This window comes from Odontomachus brunneus, unplaced genomic scaffold (genome assembly GCF_010583005.1).
Source record: "Odontomachus brunneus isolate Ranch 3 - 2012 unplaced genomic scaffold, Obru_v1 Obru_scaffold_064, whole genome shotgun sequence".
NCBI classification, from domain to species: domain Eukaryota; kingdom Metazoa; phylum Arthropoda; class Insecta; order Hymenoptera; family Formicidae; genus Odontomachus; species Odontomachus brunneus.
The window spans coordinates 526,659-533,031 of NW_022639514.1; the positions used below are offsets into that span (position 1 = coordinate 526,659).

The 6,373-nt window shown below is 39.2% G+C and overlaps 1 protein-coding gene across 7 annotated transcripts in view; it reads left to right on the forward strand.

Moving 5' to 3' along the window:
- The window catches only part of LOC116846461 (protein capicua homolog), a 121,598-nt gene that overhangs the window by 45,290 nt on the left and 69,935 nt on the right, over positions 1-6,373 (forward strand). Inside the window, exon 2 of one of the 7 annotated variants that reach the window (XM_032820276.1) lies at positions 2,936-2,989. The exons of the other annotated variants lie outside the window; for them this stretch is intronic. The gene's annotated coding sequence lies outside the window, so the exon portion shown is untranslated. The remainder of the gene's footprint in view (positions 1-2,935; positions 2,990-6,373) is intronic. 7 annotated transcript variants of the gene reach the window in all.

Below are 6,373 nucleotides of genomic sequence, written 5' to 3' on the forward strand. Positions count from 1 at the left end.
TATATATATATATATATATATATATATATATATAAACTGCTCCTTATAAGATATTTGAAGACAAGAGATCTGTTCTTTAAAATAATATATACTTGCGAAACTTAAAAGGAAACAAATATACAGTTAAGACTTGTTGAAAAAAAAAGAAGAGAAGAGAACTAGTGTAAGTTAGTGCAATCAATTCAGCAATAGAAAACAGATATAATATTTAAGGAAATAAAATACCTTTACTGCGCATATAGGAAGTTTAAATTAAAAATTCTAACTTTTTGTGTTCTCCAATATTTTATTATAAAATTTAGTATAAATTTATATTATATATTAACAAAAATGTTATATAAATTAGGAAACGAAAAATAAAATAATAACGAAACAGTAGCCGTTTCTAGTGAAATCTTTCTTTTTTCATGATAGACTTGATAACCTCTTGCAAAAATTTCTAATCATAAAAAGACAAGTATATTCTTAATTTATAATAAATTTTTTAGGCGTTATCATAGTCGATTTTTGAAACAATTATTCAAAGTTATTAAAGAAAAAAGTGTTAAAGGAAATTCTTCCTATATAAATAAACTTTGACAATCATAACTTTTTAAAAAATGGACAAAATAGACAAAGATCAAATGGCTACACTAACAGGACATTTTCTGGTCAAGTATTTTTCTTGTGGAATGCTCACTCTATGTATATAAGTCTATGGTATCAAATGTTTATAATCACGAGTCACTATTCACGAGCCTGCGCGATAATCCGTTATGACAAGAGTCTAAGTGACAATATATGAGACATCCGACGTTGCAATTGTAACGGAAGATTTAAGAAAAACGTAAGTGTCTTTATTATATTCTTATCTATCAGATAAGAGTATAATAAAGGAACAACATTTACACTTTGCACTATCACTGCGGCTATTGTCAAAACCAATTACCACGCAAGTCCTAGGTAAATAGAGAAACATTGAAGGAAACTGTCTGATACATTAATTGAATCACGTGATTCAGCGCTATATTGTTTCTTACTATAGTGAATGAGTAAAAATTAATGATACGATAGAACATACTCATAGCTGACGTTACAGAAGAATATTTGCTACGATTTGATGTAATAAGTTTAAAATGTAAGCAAGTAGCTATTAATTATGACGTGAATACTTCTATTTATGCAAATTTTTATTTTGCTTTAATCTGCCTTGACTTCTGTCTGCTACATATCTTCTTTCAATATGACCAGGGACTAGATCCCTTTGATCAGATGTGTCAAATATAGAGAAACAAGATAGCGATATATCGCATCTATCGATTTTCAATGTCACTTCTTGATTAACTTAGGACTCTAGCAGGTCCGTAAGCTCAGTGGCTTACAATTGTGGTCATTTAATGCGCCCCTAACTTTATAGGAAAAATGTGTTCAAATCATTTTGCAAACGAGTGTACACTATAAATATATAATAATAGACTGCGCGTTCTTGAAGCAGCTAAAGCTAAAAGTAAAAGACAGAAATATGCTGAGTAAGATGCTTTCTCATACACAATAGGAAGGAGCGATGTAAGGGAAACATGAGAGAGAAAAAGAGAGAGAGAGAGAGAGAGAGAGAGACAGTGATAGAAAGAGAGGACGCATTGATTATGTGATTGCCACTTATTATGATATTAATACTTATTATTATTATTATATTACTTATGATGATTATTGATCTCTGTATATGTTTAAACATCCTAACAAATCTTTCTAAATTATGGTTATATTTATCTCTTAGATCATGTTTGTTTATTTTTTTGTATCTTTCTTATGATTTTATCTCTTTCTTTCTCGTTTTTGTATTTTATATTGTCTCTTTTCATATACTAAAGGAACATCCTCCCGTTTAATTAAATAAATAAATTGAAGACTATATCAAAGAACGAAGCAAAATCGAGTCAAGTATTCAGCTGTTTATTCGTGAAACTTCGGTGATTGCGCTTGAATTCTCCCTCGAGTCTGCGATTTGGTTCGGTCGAGTCTTAGTTAATTATCATACAACTCTGTCTTCGTAGAATTACACACGGTCATCAATTACATCCGGAAAAGACACACTTGTGCGCGTTTAATTTCGCATCGAGATCGATCCGAGCTACATCCAAGTTGGAGGAACGTGTTCTTATGCGCGGTCCGGATTTAATAATTAATCATGCGCAGAGACGATCGCATTCATGTACGTGTTAATACACTTGCATAACGTATCTATATTTTACGCGCGGAAGAATAACGTGTTCGTCGAGTTTGGAGGGAGGGTAAGAGGAAGGGGTGGTCCGGATAAGGGTTAGAGGGTCGATTGTGCTATTTGCGGACGACCCGGCGGGCCGCGATCTCGCGCGTTCAAAGCGGTGCCGCGGCTTTCTCTATCTTTTTCTCTCTTTCTCTCTCTCTGTCTTTCCTCTTCTCTCTCTTTCCTATTCATCTTACTGTGTTACGCGGTGTGCTCAGGTGCTCGTACACCTCCGCGACTGTAGAGAACGGGCTTGTCATATCGGCGGAGGCGGCGGTGGTGGTCGCGCGCAACCGAAGCATGCGTGTGCAAATTATACGCGGACCAGTTGCGAGGGGAGAATGAATGTCTAGTGCTGTGCACGTGACCCGAGACCAGCCAATAGGCCGCGGCCCATTCAACAGCATCTCACCGCCAACGCCGTAACTAGCGACACGTGGGCGCCGTTGTTTTGCTACTTTATTATCATTATTATTGCCAGTGCAGATTTCTCTTCATATTTTCAAGAGCGATCGCGTTATTAGCTCCTCCACTTTTTTCCGCTCGAATGACCATCACTGCGCGGTCTCACGTGCGTGAGATTAATATACAGCATGCGTGATTTATTGCGCCCGTTCACGTCAACTGGCCGCATTACAAAGTTCACGCAATATACGGCCGTACGCGTAATTTATTTCGTAATAATTGCAGAAGGGCAGCGGGGAAGGAAAAGAGAGCAACTCGGCAGGAAATTTGGCGCGTCGCGTAAGTGCGTTTCTATGTTTATCCTCGCCGCTCCGACATTCGTTTGTTTGTTTGTTACGCTTGTGCGATATCATCGGCGAGCGTCTGTCTATCTAATGTGCGATAATTCTTGGACCGCCGTCGGAAATTCCGAGAACCCGGTCGGGCGATATTGGTACGCCGCTGGCGTTGCGTTGCATACACGACGCTAGTCACACACATACACACACATGCATGCGCGCGCGCGTACAGCTTAGCACGGGCACATGCTTACGCATGCAGGTCTGCCCTATGTTTCTCTTCTCCTCTTCTATATCTATCTCCTCTTCTCTCTGCCTTCTCCCTTTTCGTTTCTTATTTCGTCCATGCATGCGTGTGTTGGATCACGCCGCAGGGCCGCACGCGGCATCGGCTCGTCCCAAACCGATCATTTGGTCAAACACAAAAAAAAAAAGAGAAGAAGAAGTGACGATCTTTGCCGCAGAGAGAAACCGCGAGAGTTCTGTCGACACTCGATTAACCAGTTACGGCTGCCGTGCACGAAACACGAATGAATAATACAAGTGAAAAGCATTCTTGGTCGCGAGTTTCGTCTTTGTCATGTTTTCAATGTTTAATTAATAGTTTTTGTGAGCCATGGCTTTGCGCAGGCGTGGCCAATCGTTTTGCGGATCTTCATCGCGATTCGCTTATTGAGAGCAAATTTGTCATCGAGGACGGGAAATCGAATCCCACGTCGTTATTTTGTTGTTTCTCTCCGTATATCCTCGTCGCATCCTTTATTACGAGATTCAGTTCACGCGTTCATTGTCGCATCTAGTATTCCGGTTCTCTCTCTCTCTCTCTCTCTCTCTCTCTCTCTCTCTCTCTCTCTCTCTCTCTTTCTCCCTCTCTTTCCCGGCGTGCAGCGAGCGGCCGCCCCTGCTCGGCTATGCAGATGCAGTGCGAGAGAGTGAGAGAGAGAGAGAGAAAGAGAGAGAGAGCGTGTGTGCACATGCAAGTGTGCGTGACGCGCATGAGTCGTCCTGAGCGTTTACGCACGGTGTACGAGAGAGGCACAGTGTTACGCCAGATGTGTCTACTTTGTCTACGAGCCTTCTCACTCGTCGATCTTGATGCGCCCGCGACCCGCGACACTCCACGAAGAATAAAAACATCAGATTCCGTTCGTCGCGGAGAGCCACGCGCTCGGTCCTTCGACGGATTCTGAATATTCTTGGGATAAAAATGAACAAGTGCAGAGTCGCGTTTTCCGCATTCTACGAAATTCTTTAGATTCTAAAAATGAATGTCTATGCTAGACTGTACAAATGTCGAGGTTTTATCTGAGAACGATGAATTTTGTAAAAAAGAAAAGGAGATGCGATATATTCTCTCTCTCTCTCTCTCTTGACCGAAAAAAGCAAAAAATATTCTGGTATTATTCCTCACAAGAAGCATGATCTTTCGAGAAACGTTTATTAGAGAGTTCTTGGTATTCACGGAATAATGCGGAGTACAGAGCCACGTTCTTTCCGCTTCCTGCAAGATTCCTTGGGATCTTGCATTTGGACGTTATTCGGAAAATTAATCTTTACGGTGAATAAGTTTATTTTCGGTACCTTAATAGTGAATAGAATGGTTACTCATGTTTAACGAATTTTTTCGCCCCAATCAACTTAAAATTGTGTTAAAAAATTCTAAAATTAATATAGTTTTTTTAAGTCTCAACCAATAGATTATGAGGTAAAAAAATAAAGAGTCATATGTTATTTTTAATTATTTTTTTAAATAAGAATTTACAAAAATTATTATTTCATTTAAGAAATTGTAACTTTCCCTTAAAATTTCCCTTAAAAGATTTGGGATTTTATACTTTTAAACCGTAAAAATTAATTAAGATTAGTTTATTATGTAAAAAGTCCAGTGAAAAAGGGTTCAGAGTCCACTCGAAAATCAATTTGCTTCAGCTGCTATTTAGACAGTAACTGATGAATTTCATTGATATTGATCTTGAGGTACCATTGCTATACTAACTTTTTTTTGGAATATATATGAAGCCTTAGAAATTTCGGAGTGAGCAGAAATGCAAAGTTATAAATAATTAGACACGAGTGACCCTCTTATTCATTTTAAGGGTTAATATTTGTTGAAGGATATTGCGGGATAAGCAAGAGGAATATGTAAGAAGTGCAAATGAGAAATAAACATAGCGGACAACAGCAACGTTCTACATAAGCAAAATGGCTAAAATGAGATTCGACGTTACAAAGAATGAGGGACAATGTCAAAGGCGCTGATCCCTATTGTTGAAAATAATACGACAATGATAATAACGACGCGCAGAATTGAATTTGGTTTCTCACTCCGCTGACTACTCGCGAAACGACTCGAGACTCCGAAATAGCATATGACTTGGTCTACTCGTGTGATTCATAGTTCGGCGCGATCCAGCCAGCGGTTAGTTGCCGATGCGAAGCTATCAGTTGCATGTAATCAGTCCGCGGAGAGAGAGAGAGGGGGAGGAGGGAAAGAGAGAGAGACAGAGATAGAAAGAGAAAAAGAGACAGAGAGAAAGAAGATACGAGATTCATAATCGTCTCGCTAAAAATACATGCATAACGTAACACGAAGTCTGCAAGAACTTGTCTATTACATTTTATCTCTGCGAATACTATTTGCGATCATCTATTAGAAAGCGATTATTTATGCAATAGTAAGTCGAAAAAGGAATAAATTTTGTTACGTTTTCTTCAACTCTAAAAACTCCCATGCTTACCTAACTGAATCCATGCGTATAATATCGATAATTATATGTATTTTTTCTTTTTTTCTCTTTATAACAGCAAATTACGTGATAAACTTTTAGCTAACGAAAACGACACCATTGACACCAATTAAATTCACTTTTAATCAGTCGCGGTTCGAGAATTACTACACGTATCTCTACACAGCATACTTATTATTTCTGTTTGACATTAAGCGCAAATGCCGCAACGCGATATCAGCGGTCTAACCAGTTTTCCCAAGAACTCGAGGAATTTCATCCAATTCTGATCCGTCTCCTCTCGCGATCTTGCATTAATTCTCCTCAGTTTTCCACGAAGCGGGCAGCGCTGTTGTGCCTACGATCGCAATCTTATCTATATAAAAAGACGGAACAAAAGGAGAGAAACTAATTACGACGGGGGTGGCGACGCCTGCGGCACGTCCCTGACGCCGCAAGTCCGCGGTGACGACGGACGACTGTGCTGTACTGTATATTGTACTGTACTGTACTGTATTCTACTGTACTGTACTATGCTGTATTGCGCTGCGTTGTGCCGTGGTGTGCGTAGGTTTGCTGCTCCGGGTGCTCACATACGCAGACACATATAGACGTACGTATCTACGATGCCCCACACACACATATATATATATATATAT